The sequence below is a fragment of the Parasteatoda tepidariorum genome, chromosome 6 (genome assembly GCF_982258835.1).
Source record: "Parasteatoda tepidariorum strain Cologne lab strain chromosome 6, Ptep-v5.0, whole genome shotgun sequence".
Classification (NCBI taxonomy): Eukaryota; Metazoa; Arthropoda; class Arachnida; order Araneae; family Theridiidae; genus Parasteatoda; species Parasteatoda tepidariorum.
Genome location: NC_141760.1, coordinates 73066358 through 73090327, shown reverse-complemented (window position 1 = coordinate 73090327; position 23970 = coordinate 73066358). Strand labels below are relative to the sequence as shown.

General features: G+C 32.1%; 1 long non-coding RNA gene across 1 annotated transcript in view; it reads left to right on the top strand.

Annotated features, from left to right (window-relative positions):
* The first annotated feature begins 230 nt into the window (after positions 1 to 230).
* The window catches only part of LOC122271646 (uncharacterized), a 40771-nt gene continuing 17031 nt past the window's right edge, over positions 231 to 23970 (top strand). The window contains exon 1 of the long non-coding RNA XR_011636382.2: positions 231 to 476. This is a non-coding gene — a long non-coding RNA (uncharacterized LOC122271646). The remainder of the gene's footprint in view (positions 477 to 23970) is intronic.

The following is a 23970-nucleotide window of genomic DNA, read 5'->3' as shown; positions in this document are numbered from 1 at the left end:
AATTATAATTAAGAAAAATTAAGATAAAGAAAGACATAAAATTTACACCAAATCATAATCTATCATTGCGCCTATTTATCATTTAATAATCTTTATTTTTACGAAAATAATAAGGCTGGTAAAAAAACATTTCGATAAAACGTCTTTTAGGCAATAAAAATAAATAAAAACCTCTCCTATCTCTCGTTTACTAAAAGAGTGTCTGTCCCAAAAATTTTCCTCTTTGTGTATCTAGCTGACACGACCTGAAATGTTTTCATAAACAACAAAACATGACGTCTTTCGTAGACCGCATAAAAGTGGTCCTTTTGCTTATCTTTCCTTTTGGCAAGTCATCTACGTGTGGCATGTTTATCCTAGTTGCGAACTCAAGTGGCAAAACTTTTCACAAATGTCAAGAATTTTTCGTTTGAAATTGCTGAAATGCTTTCTATTTTATATAGCAATTTATAAACTTATAGTTTAAAGAGAAATAGGTAAGTATTTTTCTAAAGTACTTAAAAAAGTTTGTGTTTTTCTTAAATAAACATACTCTATAATAACACAGTTAGAAACATAGTTAATAAATTTTTGAGATGATGTTTTCAAAATCATCCCGATTTTCGCTTGAAATTCCGGCTCTTATTCAAATATTAATTGATATCAGCATTTAAGGTACAAAAGTATCCCAAATTTCGTCTGAAATTTTCGCAGTTATCAGTATGTCGATGGAGCTGAGAATTTCAGAATCAAAACTATCCCGTACTTCGTTTGAAATTTCAGTACGTATCTGTATATTAATTGAGGGTTTCCAAAAATAAAAAGTTCTCAAACGTCGTTTGAAATTTCGATCTGTATATTAATTGAGCTAAGAATTTTAGAATCAAAACCATCCCATACTTCGTTTGAAATTTCAGTACGTATCTGTATATTAATTGAGGATTTCCGAAACAAAAAGATCTCAAACGTTTAAAATTTTGGCCCGTATATTAATTGAGCTAAGAATTTCAGAATCGAAATCATCCCATACTTCGTTTGAAATTTCAGTACGTATCTGCATATTAATTGAGGATTTCCAAAACAAAAAGTTCCCATACTTCGATTGAAATTTTGGTCTGTATATTAATTGAGCTGAGGATTTCAGAATCAAAATCATCCCAAATTACTCTTGAAATCGCAAATCCAAATATCAATTTACTTCAGATTCAAAATTATTCCAAATTTCGTTTGAAATTTTAGTACTTATCCGTACATCAATTTAGCTGAGGATCTCAGAATCAAAACAAAACCATACTTCGTTTAGTACGTATCTGTACATTATTTTAGGATTTCAGAAATAAAAAGATCCCAAACCTCGTTTGAAATTTTGACAAGTATCTGCATACTAATTAAGCTGAGGGTTTCATAATGAAAAGCATCCCATACTTCGCTTAAAATTTCGGTATTTATCCGTTTGGAGGGAAGCTTTGATTTAAAAAAAATTACCATACAATTATTGACTCTAGTAATGCTCAATTAATTGTAGCAATAGGTTCTACTGGTATTGTTGTAATAGATAAAAGGAACTGTTTTGATAGAAATTTAACATACATTTATCAGTAGTAAATTCAGTTACTGTGGTTCACGGTTTAACGGAATAGAACTGATCAGAACCGACAATTTTTAGGATACAGAGAGAAAAATTGGGTGACTTGATTGCTGCAAGAATATAGGTAATTTAATTAATCAATAGGTAAAATTAAGGTTAAATTTTTCAATTTCTCTATCCATTATTTTAAGGGATTGTTGTTGTTGTTGTAGATGTTAATTTATGTCGCACTAGAGCTGCACAATGGGCTATTGGCGATGGTCTAGGAAACATCCCGGAGGATGATCCGAAGACATGCCATCACAATTTTGATCCTCTGCGGAGGGGATGGCACCCCCGCTTCGGTAGACCGACGACCTGCTCGCGAAGTCGAGCACTTTACGGTAGCACAGTTTAACGAGGACCAATACCGCACACCCTCAGTCCCTATGCAGACTGATCCAAGTGGTCACCCACCCGCCCACTGACAGTAGCCAGTGATGCTTGACTTTGGTGATCTGCTGGGAACCGTGTCTTAACGATCAGTCTACTGCGGGACTTTAAGGGATTGAGAAACACTATAGACAGTAAAGTAAGCATATTGTGGGACAATTTTGCAGAGACACAATGGAATGAATTAAAATTGTGAGAAAAAAAACTGTTGTTAAGCATTTGGTGGCTTGATTGTTACAAGAATAGGTTTAAGGTTAAATGTTTAAATTTCTTCCTCTTTTATTTTAAGGGAAAACACATAAAGACGGTAAAGCAGGCATATTTTAGGACAATTTTGCAAAGACACAATGGAATGAATTAAAATTGTGAAAGAAAAAAAACGGTTGTTATACAATTGATGAACTGTAAATAATTATCTTTTCAAAGGCCCTATGGAAAAAAAATATTGAATGTATACATTCTTCGATGAAGTATTCCTTTCTCGGGGGGTGAACGACCGCACCAGTAGCACCTGTAATTCGTAAAATAATATGAAAAATAACAAAATTATTTGATTAGATATGCCACAGCTAGAGAGGTAAGTAGTAGTATTTTTGATTTATTGATTTTTCGAAGAACAGCTCATCTTTTTTGAATCCGCAACTTCCAAATTAAATTGCCTGGAAATTGTTTATAAGAAAAAAACTAAGCTTTGTAAAGAAACGATCCCGCGAACTTCTGTAAAGAATGTAATTTTAAACCTACAGTTTAAAATTGAGTTCATTCGGAAGTGGTTTGCTCTAATTCTAAATTCGAACTACTTGAAAAATAGGGCTTAGGAAGAAACAATTCTGAGTTTTTCTAGAGGCAGGCAGTGGATAGTGTTTTATTTATTTATTGGTACAACATACATTTGCAGGCTTGTGTACTCAGTTAAGGCTTATAAGCCTTTGTCAAGTAGGATAGATAGCACCATACAGAGAAGTATCCAGGGTGACAGCGGGATTTGAACCCGATACCTTCATGCTTTGCACAGCGCTTGGTGGGCAATACCGATCACCCGGGAGGCCCCCAGTGAACTGTAAGAGGCTGTGTAAAATTGCGAAGATCTTGTTATTTTCCCTGCTTTTAAAAATCTGAGTACATCATTTTAATGGAAAAGGCCTCATTTAAGCAAAAGGGGAAAAAAATTCGAATTTCTGGGAAGGCCTAACCTTTTAATATATTTCATAACTAGAAAGCGGACCCCATGCTTTGAGCACAATAATATTTGTCTCTTCGCACAAAACATTTCGTAAAAACTTGAAATTATTTATTTGAAATGTGTTTACCATAAAGAATTATGTTAACTCACACTAATGATTCTTATTTTACCCGTCCAAACATTTCACTTATTATTTTGCTATCATCGATTTGAATATAAAACATTGCACTTATTGTTAGCAATAACCTAGTTAAAATGACATTTAAAACTAAGGCTTTATTGGCATAACGAATTTGTTCGATTATCATGGCGGCTTATCCGATAATTTTGCTTTTTAAATTTCTATTTATTCCTGATTGCTATGAAAGCTTACTGTTAAAAGTTTTCAGTTGAAGAGAATGCTTAGTAATAATGTGATAAGTCAATTCCTAATAATGAATTCATTATTTCATGTTAACTGGAGAATTTTTAAGCAAAATTTTGAAAGAAAGTAACTATTTACTCAATAGATGTAAACCGTTTATAGTTTAGTTACTAATTTAAATATGTTAATCATAAAATGTTGCTTAATGATACAATATAAAAATATTATGTTATAATAAAGATACGCAGCTTTTACTTTTAAACTCTTAGTTTAGAATAATAATCAAAATAAAAAACGTACTAGTAGCAAAGAATACTAAGAAAAAAATATAAATATTACAGGTTACCTTCAACACATTGACCGCCTCAAGTGTTCACAACGAAATCTCCGTCTGACCACGTTGCTGTACGAAGATTGCGTTGCTATTTCGTATCTATTAATTTTCAAACATAATAAAAGTGTATAAATTATTCAAATCAGATTCCTTCTTATATTACGACAATTGGAAAAGAAATCAAATGGTACCGAAAACTTAGTATCTAACTTCGACTTAGAATTTCAGTTGAACACTTTGATGATTTATAAAATTGCGAGTCATAAACCAGACCATAAATATTTTAAAGTTTAGAGACTTCATTGCTGAAAATTTATTAGGTCCGCAATGAAACCTTCTGTTCAACGATGTAAGCATTAAAAGTACTAGCAAAAGATTTTTTTCTTCCAATGGCCACCTGTAGAATGACCTTTCGTCATACAGGCATCTGAAGGGCAGATTTGTTGGCCACTCTTTCAGGGGAACCATATTAGGTGGGCCAACGTTGCGCTCTCTGTAAGGGCAGATAGTACGGAGTAGGAAAGAACACCCATGCCTTGCCCGGGATACGAACCCAGAACCTTTTTGATGCAAGGCCAGTTCCCTGACCCCTACACACGCCGGTAGGCTAGCAAAAAATATTATTCCAATAAAAAAAAATTGAAACAGAGGCAGAACGGAATCTGAAGAAATACAACTTTTTTTTAAATATTCAGAACAACCTGAGCTTTGTATAGAATGCTTTAATGTTTTACACTCCCAAAAAGTTTTTCAATAAACAATTTTTATAATATTCTGATAGTCTTTTTATATCCCATGGATCGTTTAAACATTTTCCAGGATCATTTATAAGTAATCAAATAAGCAGTTGACGAATACAAATGACACTACCTTTGAGGACTTATGGTGGTTTACAGGTTAACAATACCTTTATTGATAAATTTATGACAACTGGAAATCTCGATCTTCTTGTGGTGAAACTTGATCACATCATGCGCTTTTCTTGCCAAAAAGAATGCGCTAACAACAATGGAAATCGGTTCGAACCCAGCCGGCCGAAGACTTTCCGTGTAGTTGGTGACTGATCCAAGTTAAAATTCTGTCGAGTCGCAAAGTCCTTCATGTTCCCATAACAAATCAAACCTCTGGGGGTACTAGATTGGAGATCGATCGTTCTCTGATTCAGGTCAAAATTACTATCTGTGGATGAATGAATGGATGTATGAATGAGTCCGCCTTATAAACAGGTGTGACGTATGGTGTGGTGAAGTCGAATTCTTGATCATAGATGGCGCCACTGAAAAACAAGAATCGCACACTCTGCCTTAAATTTGCTCTGTTTCACCACGCAAGCTTGCCCGTGTGGCAAGTGGCATTAGAACCAACCAACCGCAATGGAAATCGGTTTTGTCATTTTTCTTCATATTTATTTTTCAAATTTTAATTTTTTCTTGTCCTACCTAGTTTATTATTAGAGAATAGCTATTAATTACAGACATTTTCCATCTCGTTCCATTAAGTACATTTTAACTGCGCAGTATTTTGCATCCGTGCTTGGCTCAATTCTGACTCTTCAGCTATCAGAATTTATTCTACTAACAACAAAAACCAATCTTTATTGATCTACACTTGGTAAATTTGTAGTATCAAGAGTAAAAATTAAAACTACTAATTTTTAAATTAACCAGGAATAAATTCTTCTTGAAATGTGTTAATTTTGAAGTTAAGATGGGTTAAATTATGAAACTTTTCTATTTTTTCCCCACAGAAATCAGTTTTTTAACTGGCAGTTGAACTTTGCTGAATAGTTTATGAATTTTTAGCTGATAATAAAACAACCTAAATTCTAATACAAAAAAACCGGTTGTTTGCTTTGAATCATTTAAACTAAGCAGTAATAAAATGTAAAATTATATGTAGCTAATAAAAAAAGGTATTAAAGTTATTAAATTACTTCGGGTAATAAATATATTATTTATTGCTGAGTTCTTAGAATACTTTACATCTTAAGACTGCATGCTAAATACTTGAATGCTTGCTAACTTTAAATATTACTTAATACGTTATATTATTTCTCAAAATTTATACAACTAAGCAAATTTGAAAAATTTATCAATTGATTGTTTATTAGTGAAAAGAAGCTTCTGCGTAAATGAAAGAGGAATTTATTTCTTGGTCAAAAATATAAAAGATTAATATCGGAGAAATTAAGGAACAGAAAGCCACTACAAAAATTAAAAAATATATAGCTGCCTCGTACAAAATATAAAATGTTTCCATCGAACAACCTGATATCTACAACATTACAAAGCAGAATTCCACTACCGAGAAGAAGTTGAAGCAATTATTAGAACACAGTTGTGGCATCCCTATTTCAAACTGATAGTGAAATAATTTCGACCTCTATCACGTAATTCATCTTCTTATTTTATTAAATATTTCACTTAAAAAAGTTTATTATGTTGGAATAAGCAGTAAAATTAAGAAAAATATACACCACATGGTTCTTATAAAATTCTATAAATGTTGGAACTTGATTTGAAATAGAGTGCGCATTCTAATATTCATTTCACAGTTATATCCAATCCCTCTAAGCTTCAGTATTCCACTTGTCATCTCTCAGCAAGCATAGATTTCAGTGAAATAGCATCTTTCGCATACGAGAACAAAATATTTAAAGAAAATTGCGTTTACCTTTTAAAGAATAACTCCTTACAATAAATCCATTTTATCAAAATAAATTCTCCAATACAAATTTCATCTTACATATGAAATTGAATGGAAAATATAGGTTATTTTTTGCACCGATTGTGAAAAAGATTTCACAATACTGAAAGCATATATGGTGCTTCCTATTTCAATTTTCTCTTCATACGTATGTATCGTTCTTCAAAATGACGTTGAATTCTTCTTTTTTTTCAACTCAAAAGGTTGAGTTCTGTTTATTGGCTTCGCAAGAACGATTGTTGAACGATATTTCAGATATGTTTACTTCAAAAACAAATTCAACATCGGAAAAAACTTTTTCTGAAATCATAAAAGCAGCCAAGTTGCGTGTTTTTTTCTTCTTTATTTAAGTTTAGTATACATCTAAAAATTTATTTCTATGAGTTTAATCTGTCTAAACAATCCTTGCGAGAATATCTATGACAGGAGAAGATATTATTACTTTCCACTAAGCTGCATTGAATATTTACGAGATAAAAGCTTCCACTATGCCATGTTACTCATTTTAAAATTTTAATTAAAAAAATTTTATTAAATTTAAAATTTCAATACGAAAACAAAACTTTAAATCTAGAACTTATAAGGACATTTATGCTTTTTTCTCTTTTTTTTCAATAAAGATTCGTCGCATTCGGTTCTAGATGAACTGCAGAGAAAGGTAGAGGACATCGCATTTGGAACACACATGGTGCTGGAGCTGGATAGTTTAATGTATCTAAACAATCCTTAAGAGAATATCTGTGACAGGAGAAGATATTATTACTTTCCACTAAGCTTCATTGAATATTTACAAGATAAAAGCTTCCACTATGCCATGTTACTCATTTTAAAATTTTAATTTAAAAAAAAATTATGAAATTTAAAATTTCAATACGAAAACAAAACTTTGAATAAAGAGCTTATAAGGGCATTTACGCTTTTTTCTTTTTTTTAATACATTCGTCGCATTCGGTTCTAGATAAACTGCAGGGGAAGGTAGATGACATCACATTTGGAACCCACATGGTGCTGGAGGGTTGGGGGCTTTCTAATTATGGACAGGCAGTTTGAGAGCGTTCGAACTGTTACTTTTATGTGCCTAAACTGTCTTCATTTTATGTTTTTCAATTAGATCAAGAGCCAAAATGGCTCAGGTGATAGAGCACTCGTCTTTCAATGAGGTGACTCAGGTATCGACGATACGTAAATTCACTCTCTGCTCAAACTGACCAGAATTCTGACGTAAACTATCCTTAGTGGTAGGCGGATCCATGGTTTAGAATCCTCTTACAAATGGGTTAACTTTGTAAAGTTATCATGGTTTTTCTACCTATTTAACGAAAATAGGGATTGCTTCCATCAGAAAGAAAAGTCCTCCACGAAGGCTAGTTTGTCCCAATGCTTGATTCAAAAGTTCACTTATCTTCTGGGTTTGTCTCCAAATTGATAACCGTTAACCTAAAAATGAGTCAAATGTTCAACGTTGGTTATAAAATTAAAATAATAAATCTGAAAATAATTTTCAGCTCAATTTAATAAATTAGCGCCTAACTTGACAAACTCAGCTGGCACGTTGGACCTAAATGAATTATGAAATTGCACTCAACAATGATTTGAGTTAATCTTTGAGTTTAACAAACTCTAAGCTGATACTAAAGAATTTCTTTTTCTAAGTATCCTTCTTCAATTTCGTTTGAAATTTAAAAGATAACCGTATTCTAGCAATGCTTCTTCTTCCGCACTTTGAAATGAGTAGAAAAACATGCTTTATTAAATACTGCATGCTAACATTTTAACATACAGGGGCTGAAAAAATACGACAAAATGATCTGAAACGTTCTAGTAATGCATAGAAGAAAAGAAAATTCCTGCCGATGGATACAGCAATTGAAAAGTTAAAGAAAATTTAGTACGAAATCATGGGTTTTCGTTCTTTCGTCTTTGTTTCTAGCTGCAAATAATAAATATTTTTTTAGCTGCTTGCTTTCTATGCAAAGTAACAGTTCCATTTTGTTTATAAAAAAATGTGTCATTGAAATGCATTCAACTTGTGAAGATTTCTTTGTTCCTGTTTCGGCAACTCGTCGTAGAAATGTCGAATCACGTGTCCTCTTCGACGCCTTTTACAAGAAACGTGCTCTGATTTCACAAACTGCTGTAACTGTTACACAAAAGATTACTTTTTATTTTAAAACGAATTTTTCTCTACGCCGTGAAGATGTTACAAATCTTTCATAAAGTAAAATACATTATTGTGAATGAGGAAATCTTAATTTTGAAATTATGTTCAAAACGACTGACGTATGATTTTTTATTCGTTCGCTAATATTTCGTTTTCAAATTCCAGTTTCGACAGTTTAAGAAAATCAAAACCTATACTAGATACTGACTTTACAATTCATGTGTTTACCATTGAACAACGCTTTTACTACGATTATACTACGTTTATATTAACTTGCCTACGTGTTTGTGAGGGTGGAATCTTGCTATCGCATTGATTAGCTGCAAAATAGCTCACAAGGGAGACTAGGGAAGTGTGACTCGCCAATTTTGAAATAAACTAGTGCGATGAATGCCTTATGGAGGAATAATTTTAGGGGGAAACATTCGTTTCGGTCCATAGAAGGTCCTATGAGAGATAAAAAATAATTCAATATATGGAAAAATCAGTATTTTATTACTTCAATGCAGACTATTACTTATTGTAATTATCTCATACTCCAATTAATTTTGTGGTACTCTAACGTACTATATAATGCATATTTATTGTCAAAATTAATTTCGAAAATTTTATATATCACTAGTTTTTCAGAAAAACCTGTTAGGAATTTTTAAAAAAAATTGGCATAAAATTTTTTAAAATTTTTTTTAAAAATATTTTTCAAACTAATTGAATTATGTAATTGCAAATCAATTAATTAATGGTTAATAATTAATTAATTTGCTAATTAATAAATAATTAATTTGCTAATTAATTACTTACCCAATTAATTGCAAATTAATTGGAGTATGAGATGATTACGATAACTAATAGTCTGCATTGAAGTAATGAAATACTGATTCTTCTATATATAGAAGTATTTTTTATCTCTCATGTGACCTTCTATGGGCCGAAACGAATGTTGACCCCTAAAATTATTCCTCATAAGGCATATATCACACTAGTTTATTTCAAAATTGGCGAGTCACACTTCCCTAGTCTCCCTTGCCAGATTTAAAATTATTAATGCAGAGTTAAAATGAATGCAAATTTAACATTCATTCATTTTTAAGGATTCTGCAATCCTTGAACTGTATTTCGTTAAATTTGAGAATCATTTCGTCACATGATTTATAACTAAAAACGTGAACTCTCAAACACATGACGAAAATGTTTCCTTAACTTGAAACCTCATCATAGTGCACTGTAAGAGATTGTCAACTAAAATTACAGAACTAGAATTAAGACTTGGCGATCGAAATTAGAATGAAGACATAAGCTGGCCATTCTTTATGATAGTCAAGGAGTTAGTCTCATAACAAGATCTCGGATTCGAATCCCGCTGCTGGCATGGGCGTAATTTATCTCTCCGTTTTAACTGTCCTTTTTGTGTTGTTGGGGTGACGTTTATTAACCTATATGATGCCCACGAAAAAGTTATCAACAAAGCCACCCGTATTTTTTTTTAATAGTTTCGTCACTTTGACAGAATGTTCGCTCGGAGCATGTACCAGGAAATGGTTTCGTCAAAAAAATAAAAGTTTTGTGAGATTTAAGTATTCATTTGCTACAAAATTCTTATTTTAATAAATCACTCTTATTGTTATATGCAGTTCTCCTTAATATCTCTAAATTTTGAATAATTTTAAGATTCCTTTCCTTCATAAAGTTTCAATCTGTTTTAAATATACTCAAGTCTGTCGGAGCTTATACCATGAATATGTTGCCGCTAAAAAATCTCAAAAGTTGTGAAGTGCAATATCTAGCTAATCTGCAGATCAATTACGATGGTTCCTTAAAGTGTGGAATCAAGAGTTTTCCACATACCTAGGTAATGTGTACATTAAAAATTTCCACATTGATAAGTTCAGAAATTTGTTTCTTTCAGACAATCAACCAATTTATTGATTGTTTGATGGTATTAATTTAATTCGTTTCGTCAGATAACAAAAAATAAATAACATTATGTTTGTTTCGTTAATTCTAACAATATTTTAACGGTTTGATTCTTTGCATTATAGTGTTTTAATTGATTCTATCCCTTAATTTGTAGATTGTTTGATTGTATTAAATCTTGAATAACTCAGAGACATTTTTTCTTCGATTAAGTCTTCAAATTTTGGTAGAACAAGCTTTATAACTGTTAATTCGCGTAAACGTAATTAAATCACAACTTCACTATATTTTGAAAGAACACCATCTACTTTTATTTTCAAACGACTACTACACAGAAGTGTTGCCATGCAGATACAACTAAGTTCTTAAGCAATAATTTTTCGAATTTCCACTCATTTGCTAATTTAGCTATTTCCGTTTTCTATCTAAGAAAAACAATTTTCCGTCATTGAAATTCTTTTAGATTACAAAATCAATTATTGATAAATTCTTGAACCCGAATATAAAATCATTTTTAAACTACTTTTTTTAAACTTCATATTTTAATACAAATACAGTTCCGATAATCTACAATTCAGATTTTTTAGTAACTATTGAACAGTTTCTCATAATTAAAAAATACCGAAATATATTTTAGCCAGTAAATAGAGCGCCAGAAAAAAATATATAAAAAGGACACCGGTGTTCTATTTTGGTCAAACGGTTAAAACTTTTTACGACGATAAGAAAATTGGAGTTTTTCTACTGAACGCAACGACGAACTTCTCGTCTATATCAGTTGTGTTTTGAAGCTGAAAAACTCATTACAACAAAAATTAGTTATAAAGAGATTCGTTGATTATATTTGAACAATGAGTCACAAAATTATTGACATCATCGGTCAGAATTTAATAAGTGCTCCAGTTTTGCGACTGATTAAAATAAACGACTTCTTTTTTGTATTCATTATTATTGTTATTCAAAGAAAATAATCATTTTCTTTAATAACTCTAAACATTGAATAATTTTAAAAACTTTTTCTTCGATAAAATTTCGAGGTTTGATAGAATAAATTATAAAAATATTCAAGTTTGACGGAATTCACTCGCTATATATTATAGATTGAAATCTTAAAGTTCTTCGCGACTTACAGCTTTTTCTGAACTATGAGAGAATTGTAATTCGAATTTCCACTAAATGCAACATGTTTCTCATTTATATCAATTGTTATTTATCAATTGGTTAAGAGTGCCGTTATTTTGAATGTAAGAGAAGAATCTGAAATTTTGGTATTATTATTTGATTGGCTTGATTTATTTTTATATTGAAGTAGGTTATGAGAAATGATTATGGGACAAGTTTGAGGTCCTAAAAATTGTTTCCATCCAATGTAGAAAATTTCGAAGTTTAAGGTCATTGAAAGTCATTTCCTTATAAGTAAATTATAAGTATGTTTTAAAAGGTTTATTTTAAGAATGCAACAACACCAGAAAGTTTTGTTTTGCTGTATTATTAGTATATCACTGCCTTGCACTCGTCTCCATTGGGCAATTTAGTTTTTCAGAGTTATGCTGCGTCAAAGTCAGTGAAAAATTCGGTTTTTGACGTTTTTCTGCCCTGAAAATAATTGCAAAACAACAGCACCCCAATAATTCCCTTACTAAATAACAGTGTCCTCGATTGGGACAAGCAATTGCTCCAGCATTTTCCTGAGTCATCGAGGCATATCCTCATTCAAAGTTTAAAAAAATGCAAAATCTGCAATTTTTGTTTAGCTTTTCTCAAAACGGCATCGTCGTTAAAAAAGAAATGTCCATAACTAAGCAGCGATTCACTAATGATACAGCAAAACAAAATTTTGGGGTGTTGTTGCTTTTTTAAATAACCCCATAAAACATGCTTTTATTTTACTTCCAACAAAAAGACCTTGAACTTTTCCATTTTTACGGGAAAGGGGAAAATATTTTAGACGCTCAAACTTGCACAATATTCTTGTTACTTTATGACTAAACGAAATCAAGCCAGTCAGAAAATGCTTTTACCTCACATTGTCTGAAATTCAAAATAATGACTCTTAAAAACTCCTCATAACAGAAATGTGTAATAAAGAGATTAGTTGTAAATATTTTAATACTATTGCAAAATTATATGCATGATCAGAATTTGATATATATATACATCCAACTGGTTAAAATAACTTCATTTGTTTGGCATTCATTCGCATTGTTAGAGAATTAAAATTCTCCATAATATCTCGAAACCTTGATTAATTTTAAGGAGTTTTTCTTCAAATTTAGTTGGAGTTTTTAAAGTTTGAAATAGGATAATGTTTTAAATAGGATAAAAAAGTTTAAAATGGGATAAAATAAGATAGAGTTTAAAATAGGATTATGTTTTAAAAGCATTATATTTGTTTGATATTCATTCTTATTGTAAGAGAACTAATTTTCTTCATAATATCTCTAAACCTTAAATAATTTTAAAGCTTTTTTCTTCAATAAATATTCAAATTTTTAAATAGGAATAAATTTTTGAAACTACTCAAGTCTGACGCCTTTCCAATTACAAGTACAATTTAAAATTTTATTTAACTTTTTCTGGGCGTTATGAGTGTCATCTAAAATTGTTGACGATTTATAGCCACTTCTGGACTATGAGAAAATTGCAGTTCGAATTTCCGATGGATGCAACGACAACTTTCTCGTTTATCTCAGCTCGTTTCAAAATAAGTCCCTCCTCTGCTCTGCGAGACATTAAAATTCTAAATTGCTGTTGACGATAAAACTTTATGACATTGTTGACATCCCCTTCTTCTACTTCCTTTGGAATCTTTTGTTCTGTTTCTAAAACGGATGCGTCTAAAACCATCCATATCAACTGTTCTCTTCCATTTTTAATAGCTCACAACTAACATTTTATATTGATTTTTCGAAAGCGTAGATGTTGGAAATTTATTCGGAAAGCAATTTTTAAGAGAATAAATAATTTTGAATAGTTGTAGGAATGAAAATAAATGTTGTGAAATGAAATGTTTTCAAAAATGTTGCATAAATCTTTTTATCTTTATTAATGCAAAGATTAAAATTCTCTCTGAAACAAAATTATGTATGTATATAATGTATGCAAAAATATTAAAATTATGTTACGTTAAATTTATTAATATTATTAATTAATTATGATTATTAATGTTAACGTTAAAATTATGTATGAAATAGGACTATATCCACTGGTTTAAAAAGAAAGCCATTTTTCTTAACCTTGTGGCTGGCGCATAGCCATATCTGGCTCTTGTGCCAATAAACTTTAATCAGCCAACCAACCGAAATCTGGGATAAAACAGGTCTCTCAGTCCAGGTCATTCTAAAATTATATTTATTACATTTCATACTGGTAGAAGAACATCTAAATCACACAAAATCGAAGTGCTTCACTATTTAATGTGAGTAATTTTAAAAGGGGAAATTTTACAAGTAATCCCTATAACGTGTTTTACAAGGGATAATATTATAATTATGATTAGGCTAGTATACTTTGTGAGAAGTCCCTCAAGGCATTTCATATTTCTTATTAATTATTACATTCTTATGAAATTGGAATTAAAATGCCGGGTGGGAATTACTACTATGTGAACGAGTATCATTTTCAAGATGGAATTAAAAAAGAGAGTTTAAGAAATAAATACAAAAATAATGTAAATCGAAGGAAAAGTATAAGATATAAAATTGAAGAAGCTCGAAGAACATTTGAAGATAAAATAAAGATGAAATAAAATAAGTTATTGCCTCATCAAAGAGCTAAAAGCATCACACAACAGGAGAAAAGCAAAATTAATACGATATAAAAGCACTGCTGGAAATAACAAACTATCAAAAAGCAAATATATTGAAAAGAAATTACAGTGAAAGCATTGACATACATGATAGCATCATCGGGGGGGGGGGTATTACCATGCAGACAGTGCAATATAAATAGATACATATACCCAACAATAATGGCAGATATAATTTTTCATACTTATCTGTACATTTGAAAGCTTTCAGATGCTTGAGAGATTGGCACTAAATTCTGAACGAAAATAAATAATCTTGTGCACCCTATGCTAGAAAATTTTGTATTAAGCTTGTAACTTGCATTGATTAGTTTGGCTGTTATTTGCAATAATTGTATAAAATTTTATAAACTTAGTTTAAATATTCATGTATTCATGGACATGTTTATATATTTTCTTAAGGGAATTATTTCAAACTCATTTTTAAAAAAAAAGAGAGAATTATAGGACTTTTTTTTTTATTGATGTGAGTCACTAAATAGCATTCTTACTGTTACTGAGCTAACTGCTCAGTGACAGTAACATTTTCTTACTTTTGCTGAGCTAACCGAGTTCTTTATACTTTTCTTTTCTTCAGCATTTAACAGATTTCTTTTAAATTTTAACAATATGCATACCACAAATTTTGCAATACAATAAATTTTATATACAATAAATTTTAACAGTAAGATACAATTTCAGCCGTGGTGGTTCAGGGGATAGAACGTTCGCATCCCAATGAGGAGAGCCGGCTTCAAATCCCAGCGATTTTAGGTTGATGCGAATTCCGCAACCGGTTCGCACCGACCACAGCGCTAAGGGAAAATATCCTCAGTGGTAGGTGGATCATGGGTTAGAGTCCCCTTGCACTCAGGCTAACCGTAGGAGGTTTTCAAATTTTTCCTCTCTATGTAACTCAAATGCGGGTTAGTTCAATCAAAACGTCCTCCACGAGGGTAAATTTCTCCCAATACTTGATCCAGGAGTTCCCTTGTCTTCTGGATCGGGTTCAAAATTACAATTCTACGAAGTTGTAGTAGTCGTAAACCCAAAATTGGGTCGACTGTTCAGCGACAGTTATAAAATAAAATATGCTTTTCAATTTTCATTGAGGGAGGTTTCATAAAGGAGGAACTTCAGCTTTCCTTCAATTAAATTTTCAAATGTTTGGCCATTTTTGGAATTCCTCAAAACAAAGAATTATTTATTAACTAAAGTTTTAATAATTCGTTTTAAAAAAAATTTACTCTGTTGAAAAATAGCAAATCTGAAACTAAAAATCAATTGGACATTTTTTTTCTTTTCTTCAAAAAAAATTTACTTCCAGACTCACGTAAATTCAAAATTCAAGGATATGATTAAAATGAGGAAAGTTTTTTACTCAATCTTATTTTCTCTTTCATCAAATAATATATGCTTCTCGTCTCCTACAAATTGGATTCTGTGCGCGGATTTCAAAGATCAAGAAACAGATTTTTTTTTATCGCGTTCTCATTTAATTTTATAGACTACAGTCGAGTATAATGTACTCAAAAACTATGGATCTTAAAATTTCTGAGCTGTATGGATAATCATCAAAAGATATGCATCACTCAATATTTCGCTTGTACTATTTTTAAAAAATGGAACCAGCATAATTTTTTTTTCTTTCCCTTTGGTAAAGGCTCCGTGAAAACGCTTTATTTTATTTATTATAATTCATTTCATTTTATTTTATTCATTTTACCACGTTTATATCAACTTGCCTTCGTGTATGTCTGTTCGGTTGGAATTTTGTAATCGATTTTAAACTAACTTCCCGACTAGTTACAGACTTCAAATTTGGCACATAGTTCAGAATTGGATGACAATACATGAAAATGAAGAGAAAGAAGACATACAAAGTAAAATAAATTTAAAAATTAAAGAAAAATTAGTATTTTCGCGATTGTCTTTTATTGTCGATTCGATTATTTCAAATTAGTGCCACATGTCAGTTGAAAAGTTTTGTGTACAGTGAGTGAAAAAATTTAAATTTTGGAAATGAGTAGCTACCAAAAAAAAAATCAAAATAAAAATTATTTTAAAAAACCCCGTTTTTGTAGTGGAGAATAACAATTAAAAAATAAAAATTTAAAAAACGAAAAAAGCGGGACACATGAAATACATAACAGTTCGTATACACATACATATACACATTTTCTTACTCATACACATGCACAGCCACATCCACATACACATGCATATACGCAAACTTATTCCACAGACACATCCACATTCAGATGCAATTACAATTACAGATATACATACACATATTCTCATGAGCACACATCTATATATTAATCTATATATTAATAGGCTAGCAATATTTTGTCTCGCTAAAAACTCCCAAACTACGCAACAGAATTTAACAAATAAGGTGTCGTTTTAAAAGTATTGTTATGTAGATGTGCAATAAGGTCTTAAATTATGAAAATTTCCTTTAATTAATTAATAAAATTAATAATTTAGTTTCAACCAATGAGAATTCAGCAAATCATTTTTCGGGTGGTTTGCATAAGCATTGTTTCCGTAGGCATCGTTTGATTTAAAGCATTTCTGAATTAATAGATTGATAAACAAAAATAAGAGTGGATAAAAAAAAACGGAACAGAATTTCTTAAAAAAAGAATTCGTTCCTTTGATAAATTTTTAGTTTCATGATAAATTTTTTGTTTCGTTACAATAGAATGGCAATGGCATCGCGCGAATATTCAAACCAAAACAAACTTTCTACAAACAATTATTTTGATTTGAGATTTAAAACGATATCTTAGTTATTTAGTTCTATTTTTATTTATTTAGTGCCTGCTGCCTAAATAAAATGCCTGCTATCAGGCGGCGAAATATCTCTGGCAGACGTCAGAGAAATGAATGGCGGAATTCTAAACGGGAAAGCATTTCTCGCCGAAGGGAATCGCCACCTCTACAAATTCGAGATTTTTACAAATCTGCATTGACTGTTCATGACGATTGTGACCCCTTTACTATTGGATCTATGACTTTTATTTGTAACTTTTGTCATGCTAAGCATTTTATGTTAGAGATGACAGGAAGTAGCAATGAATATGGTATTTGCTGTCAGAAAGGCAAGGTTGATCTCCCTTTATTGTCGCATTCACAATATTTTGAGAATTTGATTACTGGTGTAACATCTTTAGACCATGCTGCAAAGAAACGATCCCAAAATTATTTAGACAATATTCACTCCTATAATTCTGCATTTGTCATGATAAGTTCTGAGACACACTTAGATGAAAGTGTAACCGGTGGAATGTATCATTTTAAAATCCGTGACACATTTTACCAATGTGTCGGTTCACTTATACCAAGTGAAGGTTGTCAGCCAAAGTACGCTCAGAATTACTTTTATGATGTAGATACAGCAGTTGAACACAGAATGCGTGAACAAGCTAATGTCAAATGTGATGCGAACATTATGCATGAAATAGCTGTATATCTGAACAGAGTGAATTCATATGTCCAATCTTTTCAAACAATGGGTGATCTCTGTAGGAATTCCAGTGATGGAAATGAAAAGGAAATATGCATGCACATCACTGTCAACGCGTCGTCTGATCAACGACGGTACAATGATGCCACAAGTACAGATGTTGCAGCAATCTTTAGATGCGTAGATGGAGTACCTCCTGGGGAACGAAACCTGGTGGTGATGTCAAAGTCAGGTGGCATTCGCACAGTTTCTGTTTTAGACTCATCGTTAGACCCATTGGCTTATCCGCTACTGTTTCCCCATGGTGATCCTGGATGGCATATTAATATTTCGCACACTGTTACAAATAATCAACGAAACAAAACAACAATGAGACAGTATGCTGCCTATCGTCTTTCCATCAGAGAAACTTTCAGTTTATTGCATCGTTCACAAAAACTGTATCTTCAGTGGGTTGTGGATATGTATGTTCGAATTGAAGGCACACGCTTAAATTTTATAAGGCACAATCAAAGTAATTTGCGTGCAGATATGTATTTAAATGTAGCTGATTGCATACACCAGCGTGCAGCTGAAAACAATTTGAGAGTTGGGCGTCAAGTCATTCTTCCCTCTTCTTTCATTGGTTCTCCCCGTAATATGCATCAAAACTATTTAGATGCAATGTCCATTGTTCAAAGGTTTGGCAAACCTTCTCTATTCTTAACAATGACATGCAATCCACGTTGGCCAGAGATCAGTGAAAACTTAGCGCCACGGGAATCCTCTCATTATCGACCAGATATTGTTGTGCGTGTATTTCATTGTAAGTTGAAAGAACTTCTGGCCTGCATAGTAAAAAAACAAGTGTTTGGTAAAATTGCTGCTTTGATATACACAATCGAATTTCAAAAACGTGGTCTGCCACATGCCCACATGTTATTAACTCTTGATGACCATGATAAAATCAGAAGTGTGGCTGATATTGACAAATTTGCTTCTGCTGAAATTCCAGGCAAAAATACTCATCCTAAACTTTATGAAAAAGTTGGGAATTACATGACTCATGGTCCATGTGGTGTACTTAATCCTCATTCTGTATGCATGGAGAAGGGAAAGTGCAAAAAAAACTTTCCAAAAGACTTTAATGAAGCAACAAATGATAATGTCAATGGGTATGCACTTTACAAGCGGCGAGATGATAGTCGAACTGTTGAGGTACGAGGCCACACTGTAGACAACAGATTTATTGTTCCTTACAATCCATACTTATTGGCCAAATTTGACTGCCACATTAATCTCGAAGTTTGTTCAACTGTTCAAAGTATAAAGTATATTTATAAATATGTTTATAAAGGTTATGATTGTGCCACATTGCAATTTTCCAAGAAAAGTGAAGGAGTGGCAGTCTATGATGAAATTGACTCCTTTCTCAATGGAAGGTATGTGGGATCAACTGAAGCTGCATGGCGTATTTTTGAATATGAAATGCATTATCAATCACATAGTATTATACGACTTGAATGCCATTTACCTTTCCAGCAGACAGTATACTTTCGAGAAGGCAATGAAGAACATGTAGCTTCACCAAAAGTTACAAAGCTAGAGGCATTCTTTACTCTGAACCAACAAGATCCTGCTGCTAATAATTTGTTGTATGTTGAGATTCCACAACATTATACCTGGCAAGATCAACAAAAAAGTGGAAAACAAGACTGCGTGGAGCTGATAAAACCATCACACGTTTATACACAGTTAACCCAAAGAATGTTGAGCTATTTCTTTTGCGTCTCCTTTTACTGCATGTACGAGGACCTAAATCCTTTGAAGATTTAAGGCTGCATGATCGAGTTGTTTTTCCAACTTTTTTTGAAGCAGCTTATTCCCGTGGAATTGCATCAAATGACGAGGAATGGCGTGAATGCTTAACCGAGGCTAAGGATTTTCAACATCCAAAACAATTGAGGCAACTGTATTTGTGGCATCAATGTTCCACCTAATGCTCTTGCACTTTGGAATGACTTTAAAACTTTTCTGTGTGAAGATTTCCTTAAATCTAATAATGAGGTGAATTCATTCAACATGTGTCTGTTAGAAATAAAAGAAATTCTAATTACTCACAATACATCATGTGAGTCACTTGGATTGCCCATTCCACTCAATTTACAATACGACAATGATGAAAATCTATTTGATCTACTTAAACAAGATAGTTTATTTGAAGAAATGTACAAAGCAGCAAATGAAGAGCAACGTTTCGTCATTGATACAGTATTAAAAACTGTGCTATGTGATGAAGATAAAGAATCAAATGAGAAAGTGTTTTGCTTAACTGCACACGCTGGATGTGGGAAAACATTTGTTCAAAAAGCCATTTTAAGTAAATTGCGATCAATGCAGCATGATTGCATTTCATGTGCCTTTAGTGGTATAGCTGCCAGTTTGCTTGAAGGAGGAAGAACTCTCCATAATGTTTTTAAATTGCCCATCCCACTTTTAGAAAATTCTGTATCTGGCATCACAGCGAACAGCAGACATGCTATAAAGCTCCTCCAATCATGTTTAATAATTATTGATGAAGTTTCCATGTGTCCGGTCTATGCCATACAAGTAATTGACAGATTACTTCGAGATATCGCCTCCAATGGTGACAAAGAAAAGTTATTTGGTGGAAAAACTGTCTTGCTTTGTGGAGATTTTCAGCAAACTTTGCCAGTTGTACCCCACTCTGGTCGCGCAGGAATAGTTGAGAGCTGTGTGAAATCCTGGCCATTTTGGTCTCAAATCATAAAAATGACGCTAACTCAAAACATGCGAGCCTTGCCAAGTGAACGTGAATTTATTAAATTTCTTAAGGAAATTGGCAATGGTACCCCTGATGATCTTATTGAGATACCAAACTTTCTGATCAGCTCTGCTTCTATCATTGATGAAATTTACCGTAATATTCCGGAAATTGTTCAAACTCCTGAGATAACAAATCGAGCAATATTGGCTCCGAAGAATGAAGATTGCGAGGAGATTAATCACCAAGTTTTAAGAATGATGCCAGGTGAAAAAAGAACTTACATCAGTTGTGACTCAGTGGTTACTAACAACGAACATGAACAGACTCTCTATCCCACTGAATTTTCAAATAGCCTTTCAGTGAGTGGCTTACCTCCTCACAAACTCACATTGAACGAAAATGCCATTGTTTTACTGATACGTAACCTTAACACTTCAAAGGCACTTATTAATGGTACGAGAATGCGCGTCAAAAGGTTGCACCGGAACTGTTTAGATTGCGAAGTTTTAACAGGTGCTTCATCTGGACAGCGAATTTTGATTCCAAGAATAAATTTGAGAAGCTCTGGAACACTACTACCATTTATCTTAAACAGAATTCAATTTCCGGTGATTCTTGCTTTTGCTATGACAATAAAAAAATCACAAGGACAATCAATTAATAAGGTTGGTATTTACTTACCGCAACCAGTTTTTGCACATGGACAGTTGTATGTGGCTGCCAGTCGAGCCCGATCATTTGATGGCTTAAAGTTTTTTATTGCTGATACAGATGAGCAAGGACATTTAAAAAATGATCAGAGAGTTTTTACAAAAAATATAGTTTATAAAGAACTTTTGTGAACAAAACTATTTTGTTTTATGTTTAATACCCATCGGAAGTAGGCAAAGGGACCTTCCAGAATCAAAACTCTCCATGAGAAATGAGATATAGCGACCTCCTCGCGGTATTTCTCGGGTAATGCTAACAGCCATACATTTAAATTTAACAATTAGGTATAACACATTTTATTCAAAATGGACTCAAATCATTAAAATGATACTCACCCAAAACACTTGAGCCTTGCCAAGTGAACATAAATTTACTGAATTTCTTCACAAAATTGACAATGATACCTCTGGTGATCTTAAAGCCATCATTGAGGAAATTCACCGTTATATTCCAGAAATTGCTCAAACTTCTGATAACAAATCGAGCAATATTGCCTCCGATGAATGAAGATTGCGAAGAAATCAAATCCAAACTTTTAAAAGATTGATGCCCGATGAAGAGAGACTATACATCAGTTATGATTTGGTGGTTACAGACAATGATCACGAGCAAACGCTTTATCCCTCTGAATTTTTAAATAGTCTTTCTGTGAGTGACTTACCTCCTCACAAACTCATATTGAAAGAAAACGCCATTGTGTCGAAAATTTTCATCGGAACAGTTTAGTTTGCGTAGTTTTAACTGGTGTTACGTGTGGACAACAAATTTTGATACAAAGAATACATTTCAAAAGTTCAGGGACACTACTGCCATTTATTTTTGACATAATTCAATTTCCGGTGATTCTATTTTTCGCAATGACAATAAACAAATCCTCATAAAAATGACGCTTACCCAAAACATGCGAACCTTGCAAAGTTAATGGGATTGTATTAAATTTCTAAATAAAATTGGCAATGGTACATTTGGTGATCTTATTGAGATATATTCTCTGCTACAGCTCCAAATTTCTCAGCTACATGAAGAAAAGATAATCAAATTGTGAAGGAGGCAGAGAAGTGTATAAATTTCATTAAGTAAGTGATTTCAATATCTGGCATTTTAATTTTAAAATTTAAATTTGTTAAAATGTTTTTATAAGATTGCGAAGCAATATGTAATGGAACTGCGAAGCAGTTCTGGGGGTTGGCGAGCGTAGCTAGCAGGGGGCGGAGCCCCCTAGTTTTACTTTATTTACACAACAATAAATTAATATGCAAATTAAAAACTACACTTTACAAAAGAAATTTCAGGAAAACAGTTGGTTATCGGTTGGTATCGATTGGTTGGTATCGATTTTTACTTAGATTTATACCAAAATTATATAATAAATTACCATTTCAGTTGCAAAACATCCAAATATATTCTTCTTTTAAGCGTGCTTTATTTCAATTTGTGACGAACATTGACGATTTAGATCTCTATTTTTCACTTTAAAGGAAGTATTTGATTTTTTATACCAGTCTTGTGCCAATCTTATGTTACCTTTGGTATTTTTTTTATATAGTTCCATGTATTTTTTTTCTATTATTACAGTGTTCAACAATATATGATGTCTTATGATGAGCAAAATAATTTATGATTGTAATATCCCTCCTTTTTTTTAAATTTCTAATTTAAAATTATTGTATTACTTTTCTTTGTCGCCTGGACAGGATTTTCCTCTTGACGACGAATAACTACTAATCATTGCATTTATGGGTTTGTTTTTGTTCCCAATAAAGTTATATTAGTTTGTTTAAAAATTAGTTGCCAATTCATAAAATTAGAATTAAAAATCCACTACTGAATTAATTTAAATGCAATTTACGACAATAATTATTAGAACGCATAAAATTACGATAGTTTAGATAAACAAAAATAACAAAATTGCAAAACAAAAAACAAAACAAAAATTGCACGTGTAGAAATAGTGCATAATAGTGAAGCACCCCTAGTGGAGAACGATAGCATTTCAGGCCGTGGTTTCCTATGTAGTTACGATGTGCCTCTAAGTTTGTCCCATGATTTCAACCTCACCCTGCATAGAAACTATGCAAAGAAGGAAAACTTAAAAACAATATTTGATGGCAAAAGAAGCCATAAGGGAACAAAAATGGGCGTTACATTTCAAAAAGTGGGCGTTATTTTACAAGTTAGCTTTGTTTCGAAGTACTAAACCCTGATTTTAAACCCATCTTCAAGGGTGGCAACTTTCTACACTTTATGGAAAAATTTCTTCTAGTGGTACATAAATTTATGCTTTAAAGTAGTATTCTTTGTTTTCTAAATTTTTCACACTATAACATATAATCAATTCAAAGTTTTACATTAAAAGTAATTTCTACCAGCTCTCTCGTAGCGAGGCTTCTAAAATGTTGACAAAATTATCAAAAATTCTAAAAGCTTTAAATAATTGTCTGCCACTTTTAAAGCATTTTGCAAAATAAGTAGCAGTTCGCAGCCCTGCAAAAACATAGTTCAGCAAATTAAGAGATACGTTAAATGACTTTTTTATTTATTTATTTTTTTTTTAAAAGTTTCTTTTTACTTC